Source organism: Symphalangus syndactylus, chromosome 3, assembly GCF_028878055.3.
Source record: "Symphalangus syndactylus isolate Jambi chromosome 3, NHGRI_mSymSyn1-v2.1_pri, whole genome shotgun sequence".
NCBI lineage: Eukaryota > Metazoa > Chordata > Mammalia > Primates > Hylobatidae > Symphalangus > Symphalangus syndactylus.
The window spans coordinates 51,768,485-51,780,685 of NC_072425.2; the positions used below are offsets into that span (position 1 = coordinate 51,768,485).

At 43.1% G+C, this 12,201-nt stretch overlaps 1 protein-coding gene and 1 long non-coding RNA gene across 3 annotated transcripts in view; one reads left to right on the forward strand and one right to left on the reverse strand.

The window, feature by feature from the left end:
* Positions 1-10,969, reverse strand: part of FGD3 (FYVE, RhoGEF and PH domain containing 3) — a 160,400-nt gene extending 149,431 nt beyond the window's left edge. Inside the window, exons 1-5 of the mRNA XM_055271917.2 lie at positions 10,165-10,969; positions 5,675-5,744; positions 4,316-4,424; positions 3,353-3,448; positions 2,294-2,541 (exon numbers count right to left, since the gene is read on the reverse strand). The gene's annotated coding sequence lies outside the window, so the exon portion shown is untranslated. The remainder of the gene's footprint in view (positions 1-2,293; positions 2,542-3,352; positions 3,449-4,315; positions 4,425-5,674; positions 5,745-10,164) is intronic.
* Positions 10,970-11,055: 86 nt separating this feature from the next.
* The window catches only part of LOC134736198 (uncharacterized), a 51,671-nt gene continuing 50,525 nt past the window's right edge, over positions 11,056-12,201 (forward strand). For both annotated transcript variants that reach the window (XR_010120029.1, XR_010120028.1), the window contains exon 1: positions 11,056-11,506. This is a non-coding gene — a long non-coding RNA (uncharacterized lncRNA). The remainder of the gene's footprint in view (positions 11,507-12,201) is intronic.

Genomic DNA, 12,201 nt, shown 5'->3' on the forward strand with positions numbered 1-12,201 from the left:
GTGCCTGTAGTCCCAGCTACTCAGGAGGCTGAAGCAGGAGAATCACTTGAACCCAGGAGGCGGAGGCTGCAGTGAGCCGAGATTGCGCCACTGCACTCCACTCCAGCCTGGGCGAGAGTGAGACTCCATCTCAAAAACAAACAAACAAACAAAAAAAAACCGGGGGAAATATCTTCACTAATAACAAACCAAGGAGCCATAATCTTTTCTTTTTTTTTTTTTTTTTTAAGACTGAGTCTCGCTCTGTTGCCCAGGCTGGAGTGCAGTGGCGTGATCTTGGCTTACTGCAACCTCTGCCTCCTGTGTTCAAGAGATTCTCCTGCCTTAGCCTCCTGAGCAGCTGAGATTACAGGCATGCGCCACTATGCCCGGCTAATTTTTGTATTTTTAGTATAGACAGAGTTTCGCCATGTTAGCCAGGCTGGTCTCAAACTCCTGACCTCAGGTGATCCACCCGCCTCAACCTCCCAAAGTGCTGGGATTACAGGCGTGAGCCACCATGCCCAGCCTGATTTTTAAACCTATTAAATTTAGCAGACACTTTTAATGAAAAATATCCCTGTCATCCTCAGTATAAACAGTGCTCTCCTTTCCTCTGTAGGCATCCTTACTTACCCTATCTGCTCCAAATGACTTCAGCTGTCAGCTATCCATTAGCATGCAAGACCTGAGGACTTGTATGCCTATGAAGTTGTTACCAAACTTAACAAACTTGCAATATTTAAATTTATTTTATGGTTATATAATTCAGATATATCTGAAATATGAGGCTGGGTGCAGTGGCTCACACCTGTAATCCCAGCAATTTGCGAGGCTGAGGGAGAGGATCATTTGAGGCTAGGAGTTTGAGACCAGCCTGCAACATAGTAAGACTCCACCATGTCTCACTTAGAAAAAAAGAAAAATGAATCCAACAAGAAAGAATTGTTTCTATGAAGACTAAACAGAATAGTTAAACTTGAAAAACACCAGTCACTTTTCAACAGTTGTTAAATTATCTGAAAGCAAGATAACAGCAAAGAACTTCTGCAGCAAAAACAACTGTAGAAGTTCTCCCTTCAGATAGCTCTAGATATGTCTGACTTCCTTTCAAAGAAACTGAAACTTGAGATTTATAGATAATGCATTGTCATGGTTTATGGAAAAAACAATGAGGTAGAAGTTAAATCCATACTCAAGTCCTTAGCCTGACATCAAAAGCTTGATAAATGAATGTACAACTATCAATTTAAACTAAAATATTCAAGTTACATCTAATATTTTTTATTATTCTTCACTTCAAATAACTATTTGTCTATCTGTCTGTCTGTCTTTTAGAGACAGTCTTACTACATTGCCCCGGTTGGCCTCAAACTCTTGGGCTCAAGCAATCTTCCCACCTCAGCTTCCCAGTTAGTTGGGACTACAGGTACCTGCCACCACACCTGGCTTCAAATGACTTTTTAAGTTAACTGACAAACTACTAGTCTGACATGTGTATAAGGCATTTACCTTATACAATGTTAAGAACAAAGGTTGAAAGAGCTTTTTAACCCTTGGAACAAGGAGTGCATATCTTAGAGCGAATCCTTTTTGGACCAAGGCATGCATTCCCCAGCTGTCCTGGGTGTTGACAGCCAACAACTCACAGCTGAGTCCACATCCAGGCCTTGTCCTTGGCATAAGGAGCTGCCTCACCCTCCCAGAAGCAGCTGCCTCCAATGGCTGCTCAGGGTGAGGAACCAAGGCCTGACTCCCCTCCCTTATTTTGAGGCAACCTAAAGAGCTATCCCAGCTCTGGAACTCCTTGCACAATCACCTGGAGCTTCTGCTATAACCGCAGGGCAGTTCAAACTGTCCTTCGTCACTCCTGTACAGGCTGGACACTAGCAGCACCACCCAGTAAACTTCCTGGATGCAAATCTCCATTTATTTCTCCACCTATTTCTCGGGGAACCCAACCGAAGATTCTAAAATAATATGCAAAGATCCATGCAAATAAAAGATGTGTGTGTATCAGAGTAAAAATATATTAACAAGAAATTGCAAAGCAATCTTAAGGGACTATGATAATACATACTTGAATCTATATGAAAATACAAAGAAATATGGTAGTGCTCTATGAAAGAAGATAAAAAGTATAAATTCAATGATTAGAACAATATTATTAAAACATGAATGTTATTTCTGGAACTTAAAATCTCTTTTTTACAAAAAGCATGAAATGAATCACCTTTTTCAAATTTCAAACAAAAAAGGCATTCTTCATTGAATGACATTTCAATCTGACTTCTGCTCAAAAGAGAAAACTCACCAATGACCGCCTATCAAGAGTGCTGCTTCTTGCTGGCCAGGCTCTGTCTTCCCTGAGGTTAACCCCACAGTTAGTCCCCCAGTCTCTCCGCTGATGCTCCTTTCGCCTCAATGCAGACAGAAATCCCTTTCCTAGTTACTTCCACATTTGTATCTTGAGTCTTGACTTTCATCTAAGCCGCCTACCGGACCATCTTCTGTGGCAGAGTCTACTTTATGGGAACTGCTCATGAATCTATTCTAGTTTTCCTGTAAGATAAAACATTTCTTAATAGTTTATTCACTTTAATTCCCCTAAATTTATTTAAGACTGATGTGAGTCTTAAATAAATTAAACATCAGCTGGGCACGGTGGCTCACACCTATAATCCCAACACTTTGGGAGGCCAAGGTGGGTGGATCACCTGAGGTCAGGTGTTTGTTACCAGGCTGGCCAACATAGTGAAACCCCATCTCTACTAAAAACACAAAAATCAGCTGGGTGTGGTGGCACACGCCTGTAGTCTCAGCTATTTGGGAGGCTGAGGCAGGAGAATTGCTTGAACCTGGGAGGCGGAGGTTGCAGTGAGCCGAGACTGTGCCTTTGCACCACAGCCTGGGCAACAAGAGTGAAACTCCGTCTCACCAAAAAAAAAAAAAAAAAATCAAACATCAACACATTTTGGATAAAGGGTGAATGAATAAAGCATCAATTAATGAATAAAGACAACACTTTTTAAAAAGGGAATAATTTACTGAATATGAAGTATTCATGTTTTTCCAAAATATGTTTTATAAGCAACAATATTTACACAGGTCTAAATGACAAGGAGAAGCAGGGTAAGATTCAGACTTAATGTGTAAGTAAAAGAGGATGGGCATGGGGAAGGAGGACTCCTACCTACCTCACTGGGAAGGGAGAGAGAGAAGTTACTTTTCTCCCTATGTCTCAGGCCTTCTCTCCCTCTTCAGGCCTCGTCCTGGGAGCAGCACTTTCCAATAAAAATATCCAAGACGCTGCTGCTGCAAGGCCAGCTGGCTGTGGAGCCTGCCCTCTGCTCCTGAGCTCCCTCCCACTCACCTAGGCAAGGTCCTGCTGTCACACCCTTGGTCATCAGCCAAGGCTGCTCTTCCTGCTCCAATAAGGAGATTGCATCTGGCTTTAAACTGGAAAGTCCTACATGCAAAAAAAGAAATGAAACAGGATCAAGCTGGAGGGTGGCAGAATTCAAATCCAGTTTTTGGTCACCAAAGGAGAAAGGCTGGCTGGACACAGTGACTCATGCCTGTAATCCCAGCACTTTGGGAGGCCGAGGTGGTCAGATCACTTGAGCCCAGTTGTTTTGAGAACAGCCTGGGCAACATGCTGAAACCCTGTCTCTACAAGAAACACAAAAATTAGCCCGTGGTCCCAGCTACTTGGAAGGCTGAGGTGGGAGGATCACTTGAGCCCAGGAGGTCGAGGCTGTGGTGAGTGAGCTGAGATCACACCACTGCACTCCAGCCTGGGTGACACAGTGAGACCCTGTCTCAAAAAGAAGACAGACGGCTGGGCACAGTGGCTCACGCCTGTAATCCCAGCACTTTGGGAGGCCGAGGTGGGCGGATCACAAGGTCAGGAGATGAGACCATCCTAGCTAACATGGTGAAACCCCGTCTCTACTAAAAATACAAAAAAATTAGCCAGGCATGGTGGCACACACCTGTAGTCCCAGCTACTCAGGAGGCTGAGGCAGAAGAATAGAGTGAACCCAGGAGGCGGAGCTTGCAGTGAGCTGAGATTGGGCCACTGCATTCCAGCCTGGGCAAGATTGCGTCTCAAAAAAAAAAAAAAGAAGAGAGATAATCATGAGACTAACAAGAGGGAAGTGTGAAAGTCTTCTAAAGAGTGTGTGCAACAGAGATGCCTGTTCCACAACCACCAAGTACAGACTATTCCTTCAGTAGTGGGAAGCAGAAATTCAGACAACACACAAATCTGCAAGCATGAAGGCAGAACTTCCGAAGGGTGAGTACTGAATTATGTGCAAGTAAATATCCTTACTAACTGAGACCAGGTTGCTGTAGTTCTCCAGCATCACACCTCTGTACAAGTCCCTCTCAGCAGCATCCAGGAAGTCCCACTCCTCCTGAGAGAAGTCTATGGCCACATCCTGTGAAAAAAGCCAACATATACATTACCAAGTGAAATAAAAGACAAGTTTTCATGACGGAGAGAGAGAGGAAAAAAGGCATCATAGAAAGGGATAGACATAGGCTGAGGCAAGAGGCACGAGTGTTGGGGGAACCACAGCAAGGACCTCTCCCTCCTTATCACTGTCAAAACAAGCCTTTCCAGATGGAAGGGCTGGGAGTGAACAAATACTGTGAAATGGGGTTTCCAAAGTAGATGAAACAGCACAAAGCACAGTTTCAAGGATAGAAACCACAAACAAACTCATGGCCTCCATCCATCTTATGTCTTAAATTATATTTCTACCTTTGAAGTACAATTTGTACATGATATAATAATTTCCTGGGGACTCAGTTTCATCCTTATGTCAGAATATGAGATCACAAGCATTTTTCTTTGTCAAGATAAATATTAAATTTTTTATTGCTCAGTATATACAAGACAAGTGGTATGCCTTATGGTTATAACTGAATTAACCATTATTACACTTTATATTTTAGACATTTAAATTTTCCCAGATTTCTCAAGGTCTTCGCAGATAAAAGTTATTATCTGGGTATCCCATCATGTCAAATTAAAAAACCCAGTGGAGGCCGGGCGCGGTGGCTCATGCCTGTAATCTCAGCACTTTGGTAGGCCGAGACGGGCGAATCACGAGGTCAGGAGATCGGGACCATCCTGGCTAACACGGTGAAAGCCCATCTCTACTAAAAATACAAAAAATTAGCCAGACGCGGTGGCAGGCGCCTGTAGTCCCAGCTACTTGGGAGGCTGAGGCAGGAGAATGGAACCCAGGAGGCGGAGCTTGCAGTGAGCCGAGGTCGCGCCACTGCACTCCAGCCTGGGCGACAGAGCGAGACTCCGTCTCAAAAAAAAAAAAAAAAAAAAACCCAGTGGAAGAGATCAAAGCTTTCTTATGTGCAAGCATGTGTGGCAATTCATCTGAGCCTTATTAAGCAATGATTTTGTAAATAAAGGCTTTCTTGTTGCCCTTAAGGGAATGTGCTCTATCTGCATTCCTGGCTGAAAACTGGGCAAATAAAAGGTGTCCAATAATCTTCTGACTGGGTATTCAAAGAGAGACTGCAGAGAAAAGGAGGGTTTAGGGAAGGTTCTAGGCCCTGTGGCCCAGCACTCACAACAATGGCAGATCTGGGAGCAGGTTTCTGGAAGACATTCAACAGGCATTTTTAGGTTAAACAATAAAAACACAGGACTATTCCAACTCACATGAGCCACAGCCTTTAGCATTCCAGGAACGATCTCTTTTCTTCTGGGAGATTATTCTGAGATGGCAGAGCTAGGTGGAAAAAATAAGTCAGGGGAGAGCAGGCTTTCCTCAGATATGCCAAACTGATCGTGACAATGATGGCTTCTCCCTCCCTCCCTGAGAGACTACAGACACAGCCCAGCTTCATCCCTAACTCAAAGAACTCTGCTACAGCAGAAATGACACCATCATGCTCCCATGCTTTTGCAGAAAGTCTTTTTTTTTTTGAGATGGAGTTTCCTTCTTGTTGCCCAGGCTGGAGTGCAATGGTGTGACCTCGGCTCACTGCAACCTCTGCCTCCCAAGTTCAAGCAATTCTCCTGCCTCAGCCTCCCACGTAGCTGGGATTACAAGTGGGTGCCACCATGCCCTGCTAATTTTTTTTTTTTTGTATTTTTAGTAGAGACGGGGTTTCACCATGTTGACCAGGCTGGTCTCGAACTCCTGACCTCATGATCCACCCGCCGCAGCCTCCCAAAGTGCTGAGATTACAGGCGTGAGCCACTGCACCCGGCCAGGAAAGTCTTGAATCTGATCTTTCACAGGGTGTTGCTTGAATAGCCAAGTTTCTAGACTTTTGTATTTAATTCTGTTTAAAATCTCTCGGAGATTATTTTAGTATATTATCTATAATTTATAGTTCTTTTCACTAAAGGGTAAGGACATCCTAGTCCCTCATTACAATATATGGCAAGTGCCTCCTTTTGCCTTATTTTTAATTAACATATATTTTGGAGATAATTTTATATTAGTATATAAAAAGGTACTTTATTTTTATTTGGGCTACTAAATATTCCATCTCTCAAGTGACTCCTACTTATAATATTAGGTTATTTCCAAGTTATTTTATATTGTATTCCATATGCGCAAATGCATCAGTATGACAAATATCCACAAGTAGAATGCAGGGTCTGTGTATTTTAAGTTTTGACAAGAGAGTTGCTCAACTGCCCACTAGACAGGCCCCATTATCAGTTATTACTGCTAAGAGCTTTGTGTATTTTATCAACTGCTAATCCAAATCCATATCCAACCTGTACATCCAAACTGTTTATCTGGGAGAAAGAAAATAATCCCAGTTGGAAGCATAGGAATATGGAAAAATGTAAAAGGTAAATTAGTATGTAGGTAAATTCAAATGAGAATTAACCAAGCCAAAAATATGTATGTTTAAATATATGTAGAATTAAAATTCAATACCAAGAAATACCAAGGGGTGGGAAAGCATAGGAGGTAACTGATAAATGAAATTTTAAACCTCCAAAGTCTGTCAGTACTGGGAAATAGTAAAAATAATAATTTCTACTAAGATATACTACATCAGGTTGCATGTTGTTATCTATATGGTAAACACTGAAATAAGCATAAATGAATGTATACAAACTAATAGAAGAAAAACAACTGAAAGATAATAAACCTAATGATGTAAGTAATTTTATTTAATGTAAACTGGATAACATAAGACAACAAAAGGCTAAAATTGGCAGACTATCCTTAAAAACAAAACTCAACTACATGCTGTTTACAGAAGACACCCTTTAAATGTAAGGACAGAGAGAGATTGAAATTCAAAGGGTAGAAAAAGCCACAGCATGTAAATACCAACCAAAATCCATCAGGTTTAACTACAGTAGTATCAGTCAAAATAGACTCATGTCTACTAATTACTCTTGCCTTAAATAGAAACATTTTATAATAATAAGAATGTCGGCCGGGCGCGGTGGCTCACACTTGTAATCCCAGCACTTTGGGAGGCCGAGGCGAGTGGATCACGAGGTCGGAGATCGAGACCACGGTGAAACCCCGTCTCTACTAAAAATACAAAAAAATTAGCCGGGCGTGTGGCGGGCGCCTGTAGTCCCAGCTACTCGGAGAGGCTGAGGCAGGAGAATGGCGTGAACCCGGGAGGCGGAGCTTGCAGTGAGCCGAGATTGCGCCACTGCACTCCAGCCTGGGCGACAGAGCAAGACTCCGTCTCAAAAAAAAAATAAATAAAAAATAATAATAATAATAATAATAATAATAATAATAAGAAGAAGAAGAAGAAGAAGAAGAAGAAGAAGAAGAAGAGGAAGAAGAAGAAGAAGAAGAAGAAGAAGAAGAAGAAGAAGAAGAAGAAGAAGAAGAAGAAGAAGAAGAATGTCAACTCAACAGGAATACCACAAATCTGCATGTATTCAATAATATAACTTCAATATATATATATATATAAAATTTGGCACAAGTGCAAGAAAAAAATAGACAAAACGCAAAAACAGAAATTTAGCACAACTCTTGCTATAGCAAATATGAGTAAAAAAAAAAATCAGTAAAGATTAAAGGTCAGGGCCTGGCACAGTGGCTCATGCCTGTAATCCCAGCACTTTGGCAGGACGAGGTGGGCAGATCACCAGATCAGGAGATCAAGACCATCCTGGCTAACACGGTGAAACTCTGTCTCTACGAAAAATACAAAAAAATTAGCCAGACGTGGTGGCATGCGCTGTAGCCCCAGCTACTTGGGAGGCTGAGGCAGGAGAATGGCGGTGAACCTGGGAGGCAGAAGTTGCAGTGAGCTGAGATCGCGCCACTGCACTCCAGCCTGGGCGACAGAGCGAGACTCCATCTCAAAAAAAAAAAAAAAGAGATTAAAAGTCAGACATATAAAGAACACTACAATCAAATGACAGAATTCACAATGTTTTCAAGTGCACTTGAAGTATTTACCTAAATTTGCCATCTCCTGGGCTATGAAGGCTTTAAAGTTTCAATGAGAAAATCATTCAGAATATATTACAGACCATATGGAACTAAGCTAAAAGTCATTAGCAAAAAGACACCAGAAAGTCCTCAGTTGCCTGGAAATTAAACAGTATAGATAGAAAATATCCATGCATCAAAGAAGAAATCAAAAAAGAAATTAGAATATATTATGAATTGAAAAATAATAATGTATGACATTAAAACTCCTGGGTGTGCTGAAAGCAGTGCACAGAGAACAACCTATACCCTTAAAGAAAAGCAGCCTAAAGAAAATTCATAGCTTTCTTATAGAAAAGAAAGGCTGAAAATTAAGTGTTCAAGCTCCCATCTCAAAAAGCTAGAATAGAACAGCAAATCAAGCCAAATGAAAAAAAAAAGATAAAGGAAGATATTATTCAAACAGAAAGCAAGGTGTCTCCTTAGAGAAAAAAAAAATCAATAAAAGCAAAAGCTGCTCCTTTTACATATTAATAACATTGATAAACTAATAATAAAGCCAACCAGTAACAACAACAAAAAAACACATAGAAAATGGTAGGAATTAGAAAGGTGTGCCTACAGATCCTGCAAGTATGAAAAAGAAAATAAGAGAATATTATGAACTTTAACATGATAAATGTAAAAATTAGGTAAAATGTACAAGTTTCTCAATAAACACAACTTACCAAAGCTGACATAAGAAGTAGAAAATATAAATAGTCTATTGTGTATTTAAAGAAATCAGTCAGGCCGGGCATGGTGACTCACGCCTGTAATCCCAGCACTTTGGGAGGCCGAGGAGGGTGGATTACGAGGTCAGGGGATCGAGACCATCCCAGCTAACACGGTGAAACCCCGTCTCTATTAAAAAATATAAAAAATTAGCCAGGCGTGGTGGCGGGCACCTGTAGTCCCAGCTACTCGGGAGGCTGAGGCAGGAGAATGGCGTGAACCCAGGAGGCACAGCTTGCAGTGAACTGAGATCATGCCACTGCACTCCAGCCTGGGTGACAGAGCAAGACTCTGTCTCAAAAAAAAAAAAAAAAAAAAAAAAGAACTTCTGTTCATCACAAGACACCACTAAGGCAATCCACAGACTGTAAGGAGATATTTATTACAATAAACATATCCAACAAAGCAGTCATCTCTAAGACATATATTCGTAAATCTCCTGAAATCAACCACAAAAATATACCCAACAGAAAAAATAGGCAAAATTTGAACAGACACTTCACAAAAGAGAATACCCAAGTGATCAATAAACATAAGAAAATGTACTCAACTTTATTAGACATCAGGGAAATGTACACCCACCAGAAGAGCTAAAATGAAAATATGATGAGTACCAAGTATTGGGGAGGATGTGAAGGAACTAGAACTCATACACTTATGGTGGGAGTGCATCAGTGCAACCACTCTGAGAAACCGTTTAGCAACATGTACTAAGTGCAGCATTTACTCCCTAAGGGCCAGCAACTTAACTCCGATGTATAAACCCAAGAGAAATCCATATTTATCTGTCCCAAAAGGCACCTACTGAAATGTTCATAGAAGTAGCATTAATGAAAACTGAAAACTGTGCAAATGCATATTACAGTGGAATTGTTACAGTCGCACAACTGAATACTACATAGCAATAAGAATGGATGAACTATAACAACAAGCGATAATATGAATGTCACAAACATAAAACTGAACAAAAAGAAGCCAGACAGAAAAGAGTACCTACGGTGTGATTCCATTTGGATAAAGTCAAAAATAAGGGAAGTCCATGATGCTGGAATCCAGGATAGTGGTCACTCTCGGCAGTAAAGTGACTCGGCAGGTGTGCAGGAAAACAGGAATGCTGGCAATGACCTCTTCCACCTCAGTCTCAGTGCTGATTACCTGGGTTTATTAGCTTTGTAAAAATTCACCGGGTTGAATATGTACAGTTTTCTACAGTGTGCATATACTTAAGTATTTAAAAATAAAATGCAAGCATAGCAAATCAGCAATATTAAAAAAAAGAAAAACCTCTGAGAACACCTGAGCATTATCTAAAGGTGTTAAAGACACTTAGAACGTTTAAAAAAAGAAGACATACAGATCCCAACGTGTATTCCACAGAGGGATAAGGTCCCAACATCAACCCTCAGCAGCACAGAACCAAAGGACTGGCGCTCTTCACGATGGAGGTGAGTAGTCATGGCACAAGTCACATCTGCAAGTCCCAAACCACAGGTGACAGCCTCTTCGCCCCTCCTTCTCAGCATGCCAGGCCCCTCCCTAATAGGGCCCGCCCGCTCTTGGTGACAGGCCGCGCCCCTGGACCTCGGCACGGCTCCCGGCCCCTTTCTTGTGCCACCTTCTCACACAGAGTCACGCTACACCATGGCCGCAGCGCACGCACACATCCACTCCCGGACACACGTGCAGTCACCGTCACCCTCTTTAGGCCAAACCTGCACGGCAAGCTCCAGTTTCCTAACACGCGGGCCGGGCACCTCCTCTGGGACCGGGAGCGACCGCTCGGAGCCCGCGCAGCCCCAGCCAATCCACGGCAGGTAAATCCGGTAGGGAAGGAAGCAGCTTCTGGCGCGCGGGCCGCAGGGAGATGTAGTTCCGGGTGCCCGGGGCGGACCACGGAAAGTGTCAGCGGGGCTGAGCCCAACCCGTTCCAGGAATTAGAATGCGTGTCCGACGCTTATAAGTTTATTCCAACCCGCGCGTCCCCGAGGGGCCAGTGCACTCTCCAGAGGTGGGCAATTTGAGGCTGGGACTGGCGATGAACGCCGCAGCCCCTTTGGAAACCAAATTCGGAGCCAAGAAAGCCGCAGACCTGCCTGCAGGTCGCAGAGAATTCTGGCCCTGCCATGAGTGCTTTCCCCACCCGGGAGGAGTGGCATCGGCGTTCAAGGCGGCTTTCACCTTAGCAACGCAGTGTACCTCGGCCCAGGGCCCTACCCTTGAGGAAACCGCACGTTCTGAATTCTGCATGGGCGAACGTTGGCCCAGAGAAGTCAGGGAATTTGAGGCAACGTTCCCAGCCGACCTGCTGTCTCCCCATGTTCTGTTCACTGCCTTGTTCAGTAAGTTTACCGGAAGAGGCAACTATTACCGAATGAGAGTCTGCTGTCAGCCTAGCACAAAACTCTGAAAATACCTCCTTCCTCATTTATTTATCTTATTTTATCTTTTTCTTATTATTTTTGTAGAGACGGGGGTTTCTCTCTGTTACCTAGGCTGGTCTCGAACTCCTGGACTCAAGTGATCCTCCCACCTTGATCTCCCAAAGTGCTGGGATTACAGGCGTGAGCTGCCGTGCCTGGCCTTTCATTTATTTCTATTGAAAACTTTTAATAAGCTTTTGTTTCAAGTTCTTAGAGGAATATATGCCAATTGAAAAATTAGAAACTGCATTTAAAGGAAAAGAAGAAGATAGGCACCACTCATCATTCATAACCTCCCTGACTTTAACCACTATTAGAGGTTATAGGCTTAGGCGGGGCGCGGTGGCTCATGCCTGTAATCCCAGCACTTCGGGAGGCTGAGGCAGGTGGATCACGAGGTCAGGAGTTCGAGACCATCCTGGCTAACACGGAGAAACCCGGTCTCTACTAAAAATACCAAAAATTAGCCAGGCGTGGTGGCGGGCACCTGTAGTCCCAGCTACTCGGGAGGCTGAGGCAGGAGAATGGCGTGAACCTGGCAGGTGGACCTGGCAGTGAGCCTAGATCCCACCACTGCACTCTAGCCTGGGCGACAGAGCGAGACTCCGTCTCAA